A 21,704-nucleotide genomic window follows, 5' to 3' on the forward strand; every position below is an offset into this window, starting at 1 on the left:
TTGGCGTTTATCAGTTTCGTGTTAGCTGATTAGTGTCATCACCATCACATGCTAAGGTTAAGAACGAGAAGGCTATTGAATGAAGTAGTAATGAAGTTAGAATCCCATGTTTGTCATATATAGTAATTCAACCTCAATTCTCTTAGTTAATGTTATTTGGTATAATCTCTTAGTTTAATCAAAACCCAATTTGTTATTTGTCTTAGCATTGAGCGATAACCATACATTGTTGCATAGGTGCATAAATTGAACTTGACCTAAACCAGTCTCTGTGGGAATGAATCTGATTTATATCTTATACTACTTGCGAACGCGTATACTTGCGTGTATTTTAGCACGTGTGTTCGCCCTAACAAGTTTTTGGCGCCGCTGCCGGGGACTCGGTGTTAATTTTTAGTTTATGTGCTTGTCATCAGTAGTCGTTAAAGTTCACTGACTCAGATTCTTTTACTTTCACGGTTTATTTGTTTGTGTTTCAGGTACTCATTACAATGGGAGATCCAGCAACACGAACGAAAGCCTTGATGGATTTTTCTCAACCCAAGATCAATGACATTCAATCTAGCATTGCCAGGACAGCTATCACAGCTAATACCTTTGAAATCAAGCCTGGCATAATTCAATGGGTACATAATTCAGTCCAGTTTGGGGGTTTTCCAACGGAAGATCCTAATACACACATTAGGGATTTCATAGAGATCTGCGACACCTTTAAGTTCAACGGTGTTTCTGAAGATGCTGTGAAGCTGAGACTGTTCCCATTCTCTCTGAAGGAAAAGGCTAAGAGCTAGTTACACTCTCTACCAGCTGGTTCGATTACTACTTGGGAAGATCTTGCTCAGAAGTTTCTTACTAAATTCTTCCCTATGGCGAAGACAGCTGCAATCAGGAATGCTCTTACTCAATTTGCACAGCAATCAGGAGAATCTTTATATGAAGCTTGGGAGCGCTACAAGGAGATGCTTAGGAAGTGTCCTCATCATGGAATGCCTGATTGGATGATCATCACTTGTTTTTACAATGGTTTGGGAGCACAGTCCAGATCCATGCTCGATGCAGCAGCAGGCAGAGCATTATGGGCAAAGACCTATAAGGAAGCTTATGATCTAATTGAACTGATGGCTGCTAATGAATATTAGTATCCAACCCAAAGATATCCACATGGCAAGGTAGCAGGAGTTCTTGAAGTGGATACAGCTATGGCTATCACTGCTCAACTAAAGGCGTTGTCTATGAAGATCGATTCTCTGGCTAACTATGGTGTTAAGCAGATATTTAGTGTTTGTGAGCTGTGTGCAGGTCCGCATGCGACGGAGCAATGCGCTATATCTAGTGACTCAGCTCAGTTTCTGAGCAACTTTCAGAGATCGCAGCTGCCAGTTCCTGCCACTTATTATCCTGACAACTGGAATCATCCTAACTTCAGCTGGAGCAACAATCAGAATGCGATGCAACAGCCGTTCCAGCAGTTTGGAGTAAAACAATTGAACCCTCCTGGTTTTCAGCAACAATTTACACCAAGACAACAACTCCAACTTCAACAACAAACTCATGATGCAGGTCTATCTTCGAATGAAAAATCTGAACTGGAGGATTTGCGGCTTATGTGCAAAAATCAGGCTCTTATATGCCAAAGCTAGGCTATATCTATCAAGACTCTGAAGAACCAAATAGGGCAAATTGATAATGCCTTATTGAATCGACCACCAGGATCACTTCCTAGTGATACAAAATCCAATCCAGGCAAGAGGGAAGTTGAAGAACAGGTGAACACCATCACCTTAAGGTTTGGAAAGGTCGCAAGCCCCCAAATTCAGCAAGACGAAGAGCCTGAAAAATCTCAAGATTCAGAAAATGCAGTTGTGGCTGACGAAGGTGTGCAGAAGGAAGCAGAGGTGGAACCAAGGAAGACTACTGTGGAACACACTCCTCTTGAGGGTAATACAGGGGAGAAACAGATCTATCCTCCACCCCCTTTTCCAAAGAGGATGCAAAAGAAAAAGTTGGATAAGCAGTTTGAGAAGTTTTTAGAGGTGTTCAAGAAACTTCATATCAACATACCTTTCGCTGAAGCTCTTGAAAAGATGCCTAGCTATGCGAGGTTTATGAAAGGTATTCTCTCTCGGAAAATGAAGCTCGATGACTTAGAGACTGTTGCTCTAACGGAGGAATGCAGTGCTGTGCTACAACAGAAGTTGCCTCCGAAGCTTAAAGATCCTGGAAGTTTCATTATTCCTTGCACCATCGGAAACTTGTCATTCGACAAGTGTTTATGTGATTTAAGAGCTAGCATCAATCTGATGCCCTTATCTATCTTCAAGAAGCTTGGTCTTCCTGATTCGAAACCAACATACATGTTATTGCAACTAGCTGACCGTTCTATCGCTTATCCATGAGGTATAATGGAGGATGTCTTGGTCAAGGTAGATAAACTCTTCTTCCCTCCTAACTTTGTAATTCTAGATTTCGAGGAAGATAAGAAGATTCCCATCATCTTGGGAAGACCATTCTTGGCTACAGGCCAAACTATGATTGATATGCAAAAAGTAGAGCTTTCGATGAAGGCTTACGATCAAAAGGTCACTTTTAATGTGTTTAAGGAAATAAAGTTGCCCACAGATAAAGAGGAGTGCTTTAAAGTAGAGCAACTGCAGGTTTTGAATGCACCTCCGTGGAAGAGGAAGATGGATTTTCCATTCGATTCTCTTGGGTTAGCAGAGCTAAAAATTTCTCAGGAGCGTTTTGAACCATTAATTTAAGAAGCTCCCATACTTGAGCTCAACCGAAAGCCAGATCACTTGAGTTATTCATTCTTAGGTGCACCCCATGATAAGGGGTTGGGATATATTTTTGATGATGTAGAGAGTGGCTGGACGGATCTTCCAATGCCTACAGAGGGTTCTTCTCATGCGCCACAGACAGTTAATAGGTTTGGTCTTGGTGATGAGTAGTACAGGAGAGTGACTAGGCGTATGGAGGCCATGCACGACATTCACCGTCGTTTTGCTGCAGATTTGACACACGCTTTCGGTACTGTTGTTCGAAACACTGGTGGCGAGGTTGATTGGCCACCTGATCATCCACCCGACGAGGGTGACTCTCCCGCTAATTAGGTATGCCTGAAATCCTTATTATTACCTTCAATGAGGATATTGAAAATTTTAAGTTTGGGGGTGATAATGTAAGGATTAATAGTGTGTATGTCCATATAGATTCATATAGATTCATATTGCATGTTTAGTTATAGTTCATTCATATTTTTGCATGATTGTTCATTTAGGACATATTTGTTTATTTTTATGTGATTTCATATAGTTACACTTGCATATTTAGCATGATCCCTTAAGATGAACTATGATATTTGATAAGTTGATGTTGATTTTAGTGTGGTGATGATGAATAGAGGGATGTTTAAGTCTTAATGAATTTATTTGCATGCCAGAAACAAATATTTTCACAAAGTCTTATAGGGTTGCTTTTGATCTAGATCATGATCATACTTTTTTGTTGTTGAGACTTGGTTATATTTAGAATTTGTGATATTCTCGTAATGACGTAAAAACACTGATTTTTTTATCTGAAGAAAAACTTGGATTTTATTGCTAGTTGTTGTAAGGCTAGGCGTCAAATGGATAGTAGCCGGCTCATATTTTTATGAGTAGTCTAGGGTTGAATGAGATGGAGCGAAACGCACTCATTCAGAAATTGTTGAAAAAATAAGAAAAAAAAGAAAAAAGAGAAAAAAAAGAAAGAAAAAAAAGTATATGTTTATGCATAATTGATCAAGAGTGAGCTCTTTAATACTTGAGTTATTAAGTTCTAGGGGACTTTGTGCCTAGTGACCTAAGGCTTTTATAGTCTGGGATCCGCTAACCTAACGCTCACTACATGGGTATTATTGCATATGTCTTTTGGGACCTCATTCATTGCACGGTCAAATAAGCATCTTTGCTATGTGTTCAATAATAGTGTGAATCCTTGTATAACTCTAGTAGAAATGAGGTGTTGTGAGTCATAATGCATTTATTGCCTATTCTGTTTATAAACTTTTGATTGTTTCGATGATAGATAAGTTATGGTTATTGATCTAGTACCGAGAGTATATCTGTTAAGCATCCACACACGCACGTTTCTGATTTGTGAGTTGGTTTGTGGGATTTATTCGAACTCTATTTCAAGTTATTGCATTCTTAAAGGCATTGGCTTATTCATTTGGTTATGGTTATTCTAAGGGGATCGATTGCATTATCATTTAGTTGCATTCACGTAGTTGCATTCATGCATTAGATTTGTTTTGTAGTTTTGAGTCTGTTTATGCTTGAGGACAAGCATCGATTCAAGTTTGGGGGTGTGATAAGTAGATTTTATATCCACTTGGAACGCTTCATTAGAAGCTTAAATTGGTGTTTTGGACTCAAGTTGTTGGTATTTTGATGTGTTTTTGTGTTATTGCATTTCAGGTATCAGTTATATGAAGAAATGAGCTTTTAAAGGAAATATGATAAAAAGTGATCAGATTTGGAAGCCAATTCCATTTTCAAGTTGTAGAAAATCTCAATAGCTTCGCTTGGGCAGTTGAATCGCCTAATTCTGACGAGTGGAACTCAAGTTATGGCCAAAACAAGATTCATCAGAATTTTTTCCAGAAGCTGTTTGAGCGCCCGCCCAGGAGAGCTGAGCGGCCGCCCAGAGAGCTGAGCGCCCGCTCAGGAGAGCTGAGCGCCCACTCAGGAGAGCTGAGCGGCCGCTCAGGGCGCGGCTAGTCGCTGATTTCGCTGAAAAAGCCTTTTTTGAGTGGAATTTGATGATTTTAAGGGTTCAGGTCCACTAGGGGCGTATATATATTTAAAAAAAGGGTTTTCATCATCTGGGAAGATTGGGATACCAAGGAGAAGACCTAGAAGCACAGAACAACTCTGAAAAAGAAGATCTTGTTTTAAACTTGTGATTCTTTGAATTAGTTGTAACTTTGGATGCTCGTTTTCGTTCTTGTTGAACCTAGAGCTCGTTTATTCGTACTTTAATTATTATTCAGTTTATTAAGAACTTATTTTATACCATGCTTTCATTGGAACCCATGGTGATGATGAGTTCGATTATGGGCTAATCGTTGTCATGGGGTTCTAGCGGATTTACTTATGGATTTCAATAGTTAATTTGTTTCGATATCTTGGTGTGTGGTGATTGAATTATATCCTAGTATTGGTTGTTCTTATTCATCTTATGTGTGTAGCTAACATATAAGATAGCGTGTTAATCTCTATTGAAGCGACAGTGAATATAGAGGTTTAGAACTTGCCATGCTAGCATAGGTTCATGTATTGTATGCATGATTCATAGGTAAATCTAACCGTTTTACTTGCCCTATATAATCATTATGGATAACTTGTGCTTAAACCGTTATATTGTCAAATTCTATAGACATATAGGGTCTTAATATAATTGGTGCATATGCAGCTTCTATCTCTTTTGTAGATGTCTGGTAGAATGGTACTCGTGCAACAAAAGTTGGCGTTTATCAGTTTCGTGTTAGCTGATTAGTGTCATCACCATCACATGCTAAGGTTAAGAACGAGAAGGCTATTGAATGAAGTAGTAATGAAGTTAGAATCCCATGTTTGTCATATATAGTAATTCAACCTCAATTCTCTTAGTTAATGTTATTTAGTATAATCTCTTAGTTTAATCAAAACCCAATTTGTTATTTGTCTTAGCATTGAGCGATAACCATACATTGTTGCATAGGTGCATAAATTGAACTTAACCTAAACCAGTCTCTGTGGGAACGAATCTGATTTATATCTTATACTACTTGCGAACGCATATACTTGCGTGTATTTTAGCGCGTGTTTTTGCCCTAACAACAATCATCTTCCTTATATCATGTGGTTATAGGTTATCAATTTCAACAAAATCTTAATGATGTATATTGATTATTTGATAATGTTTGTATTCTACATTATTTTTATAAGGCTTTACAGCTCTTCTGAGTTGTTTTATAATCATTACATTAAGTGCTAATATTATATAGTTTAAACCATCATTTTTCTCATCAGTAGTCAACCCATTTTTATCATCTTACAGTAATGGATCAGAAACTATCCAATGTGATTGTAGCATGACAGATTGGAGGATCAGAGTACGCATCACTCGCATGTGGCCCTCATTTAGCAATGATCAACATTTTTTAGGTTTTAATTTGATATTGCTTGATTCTGAGGTTTAGTAAATATTCCTTTTACCATATATCTCATGTTTTTCTATATTATTATTAATTAAGTTTTACTATTATTATTTACAGGATTATCACGTTTTAGCATATGCTTATCATGTGGTCTGGAATTCCATAGGAATAGTGATACTGGAAGGGAATGCTTATGATATTGAGAATTTTGTTTTATGCAAACCTATTGGATTTATGCATCCTATATCTTCCGAAAAGATTATAGATCTTACAAATGATTCTACTTTTCACCCTGTACCACTTGAGGTAATCATAATTCCAAGACATAAGTTTGAGTTAAAGTCTATTTCTGAATGTCACTCCATTGTGACTTCTTTTGATGTTGACCATAGCCCTCTAAATGTTATAGGTTAGTAATTTTTAACTTTAAAACACTAGCACAATATATTATTAAAAAAATTAACATGTACCTTACATTGTATTTCTCATATGTAGATGTTATGGGTGTTGTTCGTGAAATTGAACTAGTTAGGCAGCTGAATACCATTCTTGATAAAAGGATTTTTGAAAGGTTCCATTTGTATGATGGAAGGTTGTGCATTTCCCTAATAAATAACCATACTATTATTTTCATCATTCCATATTAAAAGACCTGAAATTTGTTCTTACCGTCTAGAGCAAGTTTGATGTTATTGTTGCATGGGATGAGCACATCCACATTCTAGCCGCTTTGTATCAAGGATACAATTCTTATCCAACTGTTGTGCTCATGTCAACTATAATATCCCATATTTTCAAATCTTATTATTATTATTATTATTTGGAATTGTTTATGTGATTTTCTGTGAATTTTAGGAAATTATCTGTTAATTGAAGTTGATGTTTTGCATGTTTATATATGATATTTTTTTAGTATTTGAAATTTTTTATATGTTCAAAATAAAATATAGATAATTAAGGTATTTTTCTGGTAATTTTTGGAGTGTTACATGTTTATAATGATTTACAGATTAATAATTATTTTCTGAGTAATTATAAAACTCTTCCGAAATCATTTAAGCAAAGTTCTTAGTTATGCCTTATTTTTAAGATGTACTGAAGTGAATCAGACTTTACTCTTTATCTGATATTTAGCTTAATGCACACACATACACTCCATATGAAAGATGAAAATTACTGTGGTGATAAATGTTATTTTAGATGAACAGTTTAACTGTCAGTTCTATAAATTCTGAGGACAAGTTCTGATGGAAGTTCTGATGATTAAGTTCTGAGGAAACCATATAAGTATTTGTGTGAAGAATTACAGGAATAACCATTCACTTTTCGAGTTAAGGAGCCATATTCTGATGACTTTTAAATCCTAATAATAATTAAATTCTGATGCTAATGTGGAAGTAGTTATTTACTTGATTTATTTTTGGTCATTACTTGAACGATCATATTTTTACAGAATATTAGTTTATGTCAGATAAAATAGTCATAATCATTATGGGTTAGTGGTTAGCGTGTATGTCTTGAAAAACTGCATGCGCACAGTAATTGTTATTATATCCCATGCCCATTAACTCTGGCTTTAGATCTTTTACTGACTGTTATTATTACACATCAGTGTAGGGAGTCGAGGGTTCATTATTTTTACTTTTAATTGGTACACATTCCTCGCATCCCTTAGTATTCTATTGCCTATTTAAATGACTGATCATACATCAGTAAAACCACATCTGTTCATTTATCTCAAACAATGGCACATTTTAGTTGGTATTACTGTTATGGCACAGAAACTGTGACTATCTTTCAAAATGGAATTCCAACTTCATATCCTATCAAAAACATTCCATTCGTCATCTGGATTCAACTTCCAGAGAACATTAAAAATGATTTGTTGTCTTTCCAAAGAGAAGTTCATCTTCGTATTCTTAAACAGCAGGAGCAAATCATTCATCTTGTTGTTCTCTTTGTTGAAAGTAGGAAGAAGAATTAATTGTCATCCATCTATTTCCCTTCACCATCAACTTTGTTAGGCTTCTTAGACTAGGACTAAGGCTATTGATGTTAAGAATCGTAGAATAGGACTATCTTGTAATTTTTGCATGTAATTGATAAATTTAATGAAATGTACTCATCTGATATATCAATGAAATTTTCTTTAATTGCAAGATTTGTTCTTTGTTTCTCAAATTATGTGACTGTGCATGTTTAAATTAGAATTTATTAATCTTTACTTCATCGATTTTTAATTTTATTTTGTGATGAATGTTTTGATTAAATTCTGTTGATTTGATGAAACAACTGAGGGACAGGTTCAAACATCAGAACCTGTTGTTGTAGAAGCTGAGAAGATCTCTTCTCAGAAAGATACTATAACTGGGAGTTCTAAGCCCCTCCAAAGGCTTAGAAAGTTAAATTCTGATGATAAAGCTCCTACAGTGTCTCCATCTTTGAAGAAATTGAAGAAACAGAGAGCTCACAGGGACATAGTTGAGTCAGATTCAGAGGATGTAGTGGAAGCAGCTAAGGAAGGGGGTCAGAAATCTCTGATCCCAACAGAACTAATTGTTATTGAATCACTTCCTTCTGCACAACCAGAAACTACTCAAGACAGAGTGCCTACACCTCCTGTGTCACCTATAATTGAACAAGTACATATTGAAGACCCGGGTACAAGTGCTGAAATTCATAACTTGATTGTGCCTGAGGTTTTGTACTTGGAAGCTCCAGCAATTCAACTCACTCCACCAACAACACCAATTTTGGATGTTGATCAGAGCTTGGCTGCAGACCAGAATTTAGAGGATGATGTTGAAGCCTCTATAGTCTCACATACTGCTATTTTATCAGAGGATGCTGATACTGCAGGAACTGTAAGTTCTGATTCTGCCAATGAGTAAACTACTGGTGACGCTGCTACCAATCTAAATGCTGATATAGCTGGTTCATCAGGACATGCACCTCAACAAACAGTTAATAAAGCTGATCTAATCAAGAAGTTTGTTAAGGAAGCACCAGTACCTTGGAGTGAAACTCCTAGAGGACATGAGTGGACTAAGGAATGGAACACGGTTAGTTTTGTTCCTTTTGAAAAGATTCTTCCTGGGCATCTGGCAAAAGCTGATGAAATGCTGATAAATGATGATTTCAAGGCACAACTGAGATTTACTGCATTGAGTACTAGGCACCTTCAAGGTCAACACTCAACAATTCATGCCAAGGTGAATAAAATTCAAGAAACCTTGATCTAGCAAGATATGAATGTGAAACTTGAAAAGAACAGATTTTTCAAGCCTGCCTTTGACAGAATTGCCTACATTGAGAAAACTCAGGAGAAGCAACAAACTCAGATTGATGAAATTCTAAAGAAAATTGTCGAGCCAAGCTTCTATGTTAAACTTTACAGTATGGAATTTCTAATTTATATTATTGAAGAATATTGGCAAGTTTGTTATATTATTCAGAAATTTAATTAATTTAAGTTTTGTATTTATTTAAAATTTTCGAACTTGTAATGTATAAACCGTAGTGAACCGCACCACGCCGCATCGCATTTTTGTGGTGTGGTTTATGCGGTTTTTGAGGGTACGCAGTGCGGTTGCGGTTTGGAAATTAGATCAAACCGCATGTGCGGTTTGGTTTGCGGTTTGAGGAAAAAACCGTACCGCCCGCACCGCGCTCACCCCTAGTCATTTAGATAACTTACTTCATACGCCTTTCTCAAATCGATACCACTTAACCCTAATAATCTACCCATGCGGTTATATCTGACTCGCGTATATACATATATAATTATATAGCACATAAGGTTCATATAATCATGTAAAGCACATAGCACATAAAGCACATAATTGATTTTTGGACTTATAAATATTTTTAGAATCGATACTAGACTCATACATGTATTAACTAACCATATTTGATTTTATTTATAATTTTTCAGGATTTATTTGACTCGATTCTACCTATATTAGGGCCTATAAACATTTAACTATCACGATACGACTCAGTGTAGATCTATATCTCGCTATATAGATCCCGTCAGGCACCCAGGCACTACGGCCCATCTCAAGGATCCGGTTATGTCCCGGTCCTTAGGATTAAGTAACCTTAATCCCCAAAAGTAATGTTATCCAGTCCCTGGAATAGCAACCGGAACAATCGGTATACTTTGATATATTCTAATCACCAGAATATATTAATAATTGTGAGTAATAATTGGAATATGAATAATAAATTCAAATGAAAAGAATAATTCAAGAATCGAACTGAGATAGGAATAAAGGAGTTAAAGTAATGCAAATGTAACAAGAATCTGAAGAGAATATCACTATTCTGGAAAAATAGAATAGAGGAGAAACTTGCCTTCTGTGCGACTTACTGCAATTAAATCACTTCCGTCTATCCCCTACTTGACCTGCCTTGCCGGCTTAGTTTCTGTTAGCAAAATAGATTGGTTAAGTCATTTTGTACTTCTGTCGTACCTTAAATCGATTTTATTTTGTTCCTACTATTTACCCATACGTTTATAACCAACTCGAATATTATATATAAACAAGTAAGACTCGATTAACCACATAATACACATAAGCACATAATCGTTTTTATAGTTAAAATAATTTTTAGAATCGAAATCGATTCGCTATTTGCTCCTTTAATCACCTTCTGCTTCATTTCCCATTTTTCCGGGATTTTTCGAACTCGTCTCGACACGCATTTCGACTGATAATCAAGCAATCAATAAAATCAACTAATTTCGAGAAGAAATTAGGTCTTCATTTTAATTTTAGTGAAAATAATTCATTTTTCTGAGTCAACAGGCTTTCGTTTCGCTCAATTCGGACTAACGGTTGAATTATTATCAATTAAACACTGATAATTCAATTTATCATTCAATATAAACAATTATTGCTAATTTTTAAATCCCAAAATAATTTTTAAATAATTATTTAAGAAAAATCAAAGTCAAAAATATTTTTTTTATAATTTTTGGAGTTAAAATGAAGAAGTTATGATTTATCAAAAATTATGTGACTAATTATCGAAATAATTAATCACTTTTTAAATATTTAATAAATAAATAACTAATAAATAAGTAATAGATAATTATTTACTAATTTAAAATAATTAATCCCTAATTATTAGGATTAATCACAATTTATTGCAAATATTTACAACTCATCGATTAAACACTCGTATAAATACGAGCTACGCACTATTCTCGAATACTACCAAATTAATATATTATTATCGGAATTTAAATGATTTGTTAATCAATTAATTATCGGTATTTAATTATACGATACGAACAATTACTACAATATTATTCGAATAACTACCGCTCGAATAATAATTCTTATTATCGAATCACTATTCGCAATATTAACTAATTTTCAGAAAACAAAATAAATAAATAAAAATCCAGAAACATGAAACTGATTTCAGAGTTTGGGATTTTAGGATCAAACCCGGGTCGATTTCCGGGTTGGAACCGGGTCGACTCGGGTCGAACAAGAACACGCCGGCTACCCAGAACCCCGACGACGGCGTCTTTCCCGGCGATTGAACGGTGACTACACAGCATCAGTCACTGCTAAAACTTGTTGGAATCGTCTCCTACGAATCCCATGAACCTAAATACGCAGCTTTAAATCACAGACGATCGCTGTAGTGGCCGGAAAACTGGGGAACGCGGCGGCGGCGTCAAAATCCGGCGAGCTCGCAAACCACAACCAAAATTGACGAAACAAACATGTATCGACAGGAAATATAACGATCTACATGCTTATGGAAACGAAAACATCTAACAATCAATCAAACAAGAACCCCTAATTCGAGTTTAATCCGAAAATTACGAAATACAAATCAATACCTCTACTGATGATTTTGACGCGATAATCTTATAGAACAGGCTTTGGGCTTCAAATCGGTTACTCACACTTCGATTTCTGACACCGGAATCACGATCAAATTGGCTTTGATCCGCAAGAACACTCAAGAACCCTAATTACTCTTTTTGAATTTTCTGTTTATTTTGCTGATTTTTAATTAAAATTAATAATTAATTACTGAAAAATCAGCTATTTATACTATGTAAAATAATACCCCTAAATAAAATTAAGGGGCTAATTAAACTCCTAATAAAAATATTTGGCCCCAATTTTTATAATTTTTGGGTATTAATATTCGTTTCATTTTTCTAAGTCTAAGGGTCTTCGTTTCACTCAAATTGGACTAACGGTTTAATTACTACGAACTAAACAAGATATAATTAATTAATAATCAATTATAAATAATTAATTATAATTAAATAATCCTTAATTATTTTTTTAAATAATTACTTAATAATTATTGCATTTTAAAATAATTAATCCTTAATTATTAGGATTAATTACAATTTATTACAATTATTTACAAATTATTATCAATTATTCGATTAGATCGACTATTTATAAATAAATAATCGATACGAATGATTATTACGACACTCTTCGAATAAATAAATTATCACTCGAATAATAATTCAACATATCGATCGACTACTCGTATCACTACGAGTTACTCACATTATTTGACTAATTAACGAATTATTATCATATTATTCGATTATTTTTAATCCTATTTATTGATTAATTACTTAATTATTGAATAATAGATAAATAACTAAATTATTAAATAAATAATTAAATGATTAAATAAATAATGATTTTCGAATTTCTAAATTAATAAAATAATTCAGAAATTATTAATAATATTTTTCAGAATTTAAAACCAATTTTTATTTGATTTTTAGAATTATTAACTGATTTCTGATTTACTAAAATATAGTTAAAAAATTAATAAATCAAAAACACGATTCAGGGAATTGGTTTCAGGTTTTGGGGATCAAACCCGGGTCAAATTCCGAGTTGAAATCGGGTCGAACCCGGGTCCTCAAGAACAGCCACCGGCAACGACGCCGGTGGTTTCTCGGTGGACGAAACGGCGAACAACGACGTGATTCTAAGCCCGTTTCTCTTCGATCGTACTCCCCGCACGCCCAGCCACGAACCCTCCTCCTTCCTTCATCCTCCCCTCGTCGAAATGCGGCCGGGAACGCGAAGAACATGGCGGCGGCGTTCAAACTCCGGCGACCTCAAAAACGACACCAAACTCGATGAAACCAATATGAATCGATTGCAAAAAAGACAATCTACAAGCTTATAACATTAATATCTTCTAACAATCAGTCAAACTCAAAACCCGAATTCTAGGTAATAATCCAAAAAATACGAAATTAAAATCGGCTAATCAATCAATAAAAACAATTATAGAATTGAAAACTATGATTCATAAGCTTTGCAACGACTACTTACATGTCTGATTTGGAGGTCGAAATCACGTTGAAATCTCAGATTGAAATCAAGAACTAAAGAACCCTAATTCTGGGCATTTGGGGATTTTTGACTAATTTTCAGAATTTTTGTGATTAATTAGTAATTAATTAATAAAAATTAGGCTAATTATATTATGGAAAATAATACCCCTAAATAAAATTAAGGGGCTAATTACACTCCTAATAAAAACATTTGGCCCCAATTTTTATAATGTGTGGGTATTAATTATGAATTTTTAAATATCCAATAAATACAAAATTAATGCTAAAAATTCCCAAAAATTATGAATATTACAAAAATACAAAGAAAAATGATGTATGATAATTTCATGATCATATAAAAAGAAAAATGTGATTTTTTTGGGGCTTTTGGTACCCGAAGCGGTCCGGAAAAGTCATTTTTCGCGAAAAATGTAAATTCGTAAAACGTCTAGGGGTTCAGAATAGCGATGTAGTATAGGTCGTTTTTGGAAAAACAGGGCCAATGATTTTGTTTGAAATACGGGCTTTTAAAACACTATTGAGCTATACGGGTTTTGATATAAAACATATAACTTACGATAAAATACTCAATAAATATCCAAATCACATTCGGATCAAAACAGACAACACATAGCACATAGCAATTAGGGTTTAATAACTCAACACATTTAATCACATAATAATACACATAATTTATCTTTATTATAATCAAGCAAAATTTTCTCGCTCGTTACATTCTCCCCCCTTAACAGGATTCTGTTCTCAGAATCACGCTATGAAAATAACTGAGGATACTTTTCTAACATATCACTCTCAAGCTCCCTGGTTGATTCCTCAACCAATGGGTTTTTCCACAAAACTCTTACTAACGGTACAGATTTATTCCTTAATACCCTCTATTGTCGATCTAGAATTCTTATCGGCTGCTCTACATATGACAAATCTGCTTGAAGTTCTATTGGCTCATATTCTATTACATGTCTTGTATCAGGGTTATACTTCTTAAGCATGGACACATGAAATACATTATGAATATGCTACAAATGGGGTGGTAAAGCTAATTCGTACGCAATTTTTCCAACTTTCTTCAGAATTTCAAATGGACCAACGTAACGAGGCTTTAGCTTGCCTTTATTGCCAAACCTTGTCAATCCTTTCCATGGCGAGACTTTTAAAAATACATACTCTCCTTCTTGATAGTTTTTATGGATTAAAAACTAATATATATAATTGTTGTATTTAATATTAAGGAACGTGAGCTGCGAAGCTCGATTTGACTGCTCTTGTGTTTCGTGACTTAATCTACCTTAACAAGATGCCTACGTACCTTGCTGTATGCCAAGGATCAAGTCAAAAAATGTCGTTCTGATCTGTGGGGTGAGGCCCCTTATATAGATGTTGAGAGTCCTTGAATTGGACTTTATATAGCAGACTTGGTGGTCAAGTCTCTGAATTAGGATAAACTTAGGAGTCCTAGGGAGTAGGAAGTTGATTCCTTATCCCATGAGCTTCCTTGGAGGCCAATCTACAAGGATTTATATCCTCACTAGGACTTATCTTAATAGTTGTTTTTCTCCCTTATTTATTAATTATGAAATTAATAAATAATCAGGGTTTTTGGGCCTTCTTTGTTCCATCAGGCCTGATCTGGTCCATCAGGCCTGATCGACATGTTAACCTTTCTGGTCTTGAATGTCATACATCTTCTTATTGGGCCTTGCAGCCCAAACTATTATGTAATCAGGATTTATTTATCCCTATCATTTGCCCCCCAACTTTTGGGAAACATTGATTAGGTTTCGCAGAAGTTAAGTATATTCATTCCCTTACAGGGATTTGTTTTTGCGTAAAGTGTGGAGCGACCTACACATTTACAAAGATTGTTCCTTTTGTTCAGGAATTATCTTAATTTCCAGGAACTTTTCCCTTATTCCGGGATTTTTCTCTAAGTTTCTGGATTTTTCCCTTAATTTCTAGGATTTATCCTTATTTTTCTGGATTTTTCCCTTAAATTTTGGGATTTATCCTTATTTTTCTGGATTTTTCCCTTAATTTCTGGGATTTATCCTTATTTTTCTGAATTTTTCCCTTAATTTCTGGGATTTATCCTTAATTTCCTGGATTTTTCCCTTAATTTCTGGGATTTATCCTTAATTTCTTGGATTTTTCCCTTAATTTCTGGGATTTATCCTTAATTTCCTGGATTTTTCCCTTAATTTTTGGGATTTATCCATAATTTCCCGGATTTATTCCTTATTTCTGAAAATATTAGTATTTTTCAGAAAATATTTTAAGGAATTTCCTTATTTTTCTGTAATTTTCCAGGAATTTTTCCTTCTTTTTTCTTCTTTTTCTTCTTTCTTTTTCCTTTTTTTCTTCTCTCTCTCTCTCTTTTTTTTATACAGATTTCGACCAGGAATCCATTCGACCAGGATCCTGGTCGAATTAACCTTCAGATTGCCCTGGTCGACAGGGTTTCGAGCAGGATGCTTTCGACCTCAATTCCTGGTCGAATTTCGGCCAGGATTTTCACCCTTTTTTTTGTCGACTAGGAATTTTTATCCCTTTCGGTCAGAATTCTTGTGTTTCTGACCGAATTAACCATCTTTCTTGCCTTGGTCGAAGCTATTTCGAGCAGGATTGGTTCGGCCAGGATTCCTTCGTGTTTCTTGGTCGAATGGATCTAAATCCTGATCGAATTAAGTCTGGTTTTGAGCCTTGATCGAATTCTATTCGACCTCAAGCATTTCGATCAGGAATTCTTATGATTTCTGGTCGAGCTGGGTCAAGAAGCAGGGTTAAAAACTATTCCGGTATTTTTGACCAAGAATTTTGGTCAGAATTCTTTTCTTGACCGAATTAGCCCCTTTTTTCAGCCTTGGTCGAAGGAAATTCGACCTCAATGCATTCGGCTAGGATCTTGGTGCAAGTCCTGATCGAATGGGGTCAAGAGTTCAGAATATATTTATTTTGACCTTGATCCATTTGACCTGGGACCTTAATTTGGGCTGAATTTTCTGGGACCAACCCTTCAATGGGTTTTTAGCTAATTGGGCCCCTCCCTTATTGGGCTAACTTTTGTTTTTAACTGGGCTTTTTTTTTCACCCCTAAAATCATTTGGGCCTAATACAAAGGCCTTTTTACCTGGGCTTTTTAAACACTTGGGCCCTTAACTAGGCTTGATTTTTTCAAGGTTTTTCTAGAATTGGGCCTCATAAGGTTCCTGAACCTGGGCCCAAATGGGCTTTCCTAGGCCCATTTTCCCCTCTTTTCCTCCTATATAAAGGTGGGGGGGGAGTGTGTCACACACACTCTTCACTCCTCATTTCATACACTTCTCAAATTCTCCAGCTTTCTCCTCTCTCAACTTTCCTCCCTTAGCTTCCAGCCCTCTTTCCTTCAAGGTTTCCAGGCTTTTCCAGCTTTACTAATGGCTGACAAGAGTTCCGAGAGGGCGGCCAAGATAGCCTCGGCTTCAAAACGAGGTAAGGATATCGAGATCCGTTCTTCGTATATGTCTCTAATCGATATGATTAACACCAGGGGGGATGAATATCCCTCTACTGCACATCTCGATTCTTTTAATCATTGTAATACTTGGCACAATATAGATTTCGATAAACTAAATGCACGTTATAATGTCCTTCCTCCTCTTAGATTAGTTCCAGTCTCTGGTGGTGACCGTACTTGCCATTGGAGACCCGACACTCTCTTCATTTACACAGATGCCCTTAATGCTGTGCTTAGGTTTCCTTTCCACCCTTTTATTCCTCATCTTTTAGCTGATTTACAAATCAACCCGTGTCAGCTTCCTCCAAACGCTTGGAGGAATATTTTATGTTTTATGGTCTGCTGTCTTAGAGAGGGTTTTCCCCTTTCTGTAGTTGTTTTTAGGAAGGTCTTTCAGTGCTATAATAGCTCTTCCAGTATTTGTGGTTGGGTCTATGTTAAGCAAAGGCCCAAAAGTAAACATATCTTTAACAACGCCTCCTGTAATAACCCCCAAAATTTTCAACTTTTTGTAACTCTTATGAATAGTGTTTTAGCTGAATGAGAAAACTTTTCATGCCACACTATATAGGGGTTCTGTTATGGATATTCTGAGATTTTATTAGTACTCTATATGGTAATAAGTGTATGTAAAGATCGTCAGAATCCAATTCCGAACACTTTGATTTTTCCCGGAAATTCATTAAATACGGAAAGAATTGAGTATAAGGTAACAGGATAAAAAGGATTTAAATTAAAGGATTATAAGAGAGGATCATAAAAGGAATATAATATATTGAGAAAGGTTAAGGGAACCTAAGTAATAAGATCCCGGGTATGATCCCTCAAACGATAAACGAAAACGAAAGTTAAGCGAAACGTATAACAGATCAGCGGTCATTAGGCAAACAATTAGGAAGTTAATCAAAGGGATTAGAGAGGATGATGTCATCCAACCAATGAGGAGAGGACAAGGAGGGAAAGATGACATCATAGCATGACATGGCAAGGAAGGAAATGTGGTGGCATATTAACCACACAAAATCAAGGTTAAATTGGTAATTAACCAAAAACAAATCAAATATTCAACCAACCAAGCCAAACAAATCATTTCATCAAAACAAAAGAAATCTATTCTCTTCAACAAAAGCTTGCTCTCGGCTTTTTCATTTTCAAGAAGCAAGAAATTTCAAAACTCAAGATCAAGGCTTCCTAAATTGGTAAGATAATTCCCTAATCATCCTTATGCATAGTTATGGCTATATCATGAGTTTAAGCACCCCATTCATTCTCAATCTTCTTCAATAAATCAATGAAGAAGACAATGAATAGTGATTTCAAAGTTTTTAACTTGAATTTTTCTTGTTTTCCTTTAAGATCCAAGCATCCCTAAGACTTCTCAAGGCTTCTTAAGGCTTCCTAGCTACTCCCACCATTTCAAGGAAGGTATATCATCTCCAAACCCTAGATTCCTTTGTATAATAAGATGATTTTGATTGTTATGGTGATATAGTAGCTTAATGCTTATGGTTTAGAGTTTGGGTTGGAGTGGTAGTGAAATGGAATGGTGAATCTTGTTGTTTTTGGTTAAAAGAACTTAAGTATAGTTAAATTCAAGCTTAAGCATAAGTATAAATGTTAATATTGAATTTATTGGGGCTGTTATGATGTGATAAGGATGGACTTTGGTTGTATGAATGGATTGAGGTTGAATTGTGATGGTTTTTGAATGGTTTAAAATTGGGAAATCGCGTAAACATAGTCGTCGTAATGTCCGATTTACTTTAGACTGCTTTTGTTCATAACATTAGGACCCGAGAACCCCCTGCTAGATGTTGACCATTGCCATGTTTAGATAGCTCATGTTACGAGCTTCATTTTGATATGTAGTTCGTTTGATTCCGATATACGGTTTAGGAGAAACGACCGTTTTAAGTAATGGCGTTTCGCGAACAAAACTTTTCCCCTCGCCTTACTTTGAAACATAGGTTAAAGACCAAAAAGGGTTAATTACTGTATGAAACAATTATGGTAAGAGTGTTAGGCAGTTGGTAAGACACTCGCGAAGGAATCGCCTTAAAACTCGTAATGGTTAATTTATTAAAAATGGTGGAGCCGAGGGTACTCGAGTGACTTAAGAGAATCAGTAAGCGCAAAACAAGCGTTAGATTCTAAGTTGGTTAAATTATAGATTTACAAGTGACTTTGGTTTAATTCCAACTTAATTGTTGTTTATAGGTTAGCAGACTCGTCCCGAGCCTTTTTCCACCCCCAGTCGCTCAAGCAAGTTTTCTACCCGTTATACTGTTGTTGTGATGTATATATGTATATGCATTATCTTGTGATAGATGCATGTTGGTTAAATTAGCAAATTCTTGCGATATATTGTAGCATGTGATATGGTACATATGCATGCCTATTTCGTATTCTTGCCATATATATATGTTGGTTCAGTTGATAATACCTATGTTAGAGAATAGCGGTAATTTGCATATACCCTTAGTATAGGGACCCAAAGGTGAAAATATTTTCTAAAATCGGGAGTCGAGGATCCCGAGTAGATTTTATATATATATATATATATATATATATTTATATATATATATATGGTTATAGTTTTCAAAACTATTAATCGAATAAGGTTATTCGATAACTTTATTTTATTAATGAATATTATCTTGAATATTCATTCGAGGACTTATGACTCCTTTATATTATTTATTGAATATTACTTGAATATTCATTTGAGGATGTATGACTCCGTTATTTTATTTAATGAATATTATTTATAATATTCATTCGAGGTATTATGACTCCGCTTATTATTTAATAATATTCTTTAATTTATTAAAGAATAATGTTTCAATAATCAAACTTATTTTCGATTATTCAAATAAAGATAGTACTTTTGTATAAGTATATCCTTGACTATTTATTTTTCATTCAAGTAAGAGTTTTAAAACTTCTACTTCAATTATTTTTATAAAGATTATTCTTTATGGAAATATTATTTAAATAATAATATCCAGATATTTCTTTTTATTGAGACTGATTTACTTTATTAAATCAGCATTATTCCAAACACTCTTTAAAGTGTTTTCGAGTCTTTAAAATGATTTTTAAAAGTTAGAGCGGATCCCAAAACTCATTTTTATATTTAAGATCCTCCTTTCGAAGGGGATTTAAATACTCGCTCAAAACCTGAGGGATCCGGCTCTGTGGTGTGTTTTATATTCGCAACAAGGTTGCTGTCTTGATAAAAGAGTTTTGATTACTTACCCAATACTCGGGAAGTAAAATTCTTGGAACAAGTTAATCCATTAACAGGCATCGCCTGGGAAATATCGGTGAGTTTTCCTTTCCAACTAGATACGACTTCTTGGTGGAGCCGTATCAACAAGTTTCTACTTGGGGAAAGTGGGGACGAGCTTTACGTTTCAGAGTCATGGATTTCATCTGAACTAGGAGTGGCGTAAGTGGCCGAGTAGCGCCGGCCCAGCCGTATTATTATCTTGGCCCAAATGGCCTGGAAGTTCCGCTAAGGCGGTCCATTCCTTAGAAGTTCAGTGTTCGGTTGACAAGTAAATCCGACAGGTTCTCCTCTACATGTAGAAAATGGTGGGGTTGTACTACTACGACTGATCATCGTAAGTGGTCTTCCTGGCGCGGCAAACTCCCGTAATGAGTTCATCATCCATTTGTATAATTCTGCAACACTACCCGTAGCATTTCGATCGAAAGGCTACTAATGGGTGGTTGCCGAAGCATTGACAGGGTTAAACAGTTTTATTGGTGTATCCATTGAATGAAGTATCTCGTAACTTCATTTCTTTTCAAAATATTTCATAGATCAAATATTTTCAAGTTTTATTTGTGGTCTCATCTATGGGATGACCTCGTGAATCTTATTATACTTTGAACAGTAGTAGTTCAAGTAGATTTCTAAAAATGGTATAAGTATAGTGAAGTAATTGGTAACTTCATCTTCTTTTAAAACTTATATCCAGTAAGTAATTACCTTACACATGATAAAGAATTCTAGTAAGTATCCATTTAGATACTTGTATTATTGTTATCACTATATATTATCTTGCGAGCTGTAAGGCTCACTCTTGCTTTATTTCTTCATCACACAACAACAGTTAGGAAAGATGGCCAGACTCCAGCAGACCCAGCGCAAGCGCGTGGGAAGCGTCCCGCGTCTTCATGTTGATGTTGTAGCTGCTATAGCTGCAGAGGTAGATCTATTGGTAGATCAGGCATTCTACTTTTGAGAATTAATTATGTATAATTATAACTTGTGGCAGATAATGGTAATTAACTGTAAATTTATCAAGTAATCATTTTGGGTTGTAATAACTTTTAATTGTGGAGTCAAGGACTTGTACTTATTTCAATTTCATCTCTGAGACTAACGGGTTGTGGTGTGTGTTAGTGTGGGGTCACAGCATAAGGTTATTTATTATTAATTAAGTGAAGTGATATTGTGGAAAGAAAGACCGTGACGACCCAGATCCCTGACCCGGGATCTGGGGGTGTTACAGAAATGGTATCAGAGCTAAGCGTTATAAACCTCAGAGATGATGCGACGATATAATAATAAACTCACAAAGATAATAAGAACTCTTGCCAAGTTCATGGTCGGACTACTTAAAGTAGTGCTGACAGTTAAAACCCTTACG

General features: G+C 35.3%; 1 non-coding gene across 1 annotated transcript; it reads right to left on the reverse strand.

The window, feature by feature from the left end:
- Positions 1-881: 881 nt before the first annotated feature.
- Positions 882-988, reverse strand: LOC141675728 (small nucleolar RNA R71). The gene has a single exon (XR_012556366.1). It is a non-coding gene; the product is annotated as a small nucleolar RNA R71 (small nucleolar RNA).
- Positions 989-21,704: the final 20,716 nt, after the last annotated feature.

This window comes from Apium graveolens, chromosome 7 (genome assembly GCF_009905375.1).
Source record: "Apium graveolens cultivar Ventura chromosome 7, ASM990537v1, whole genome shotgun sequence".
Taxonomy (NCBI): Eukaryota; Viridiplantae; Streptophyta; class Magnoliopsida; order Apiales; family Apiaceae; genus Apium; species Apium graveolens.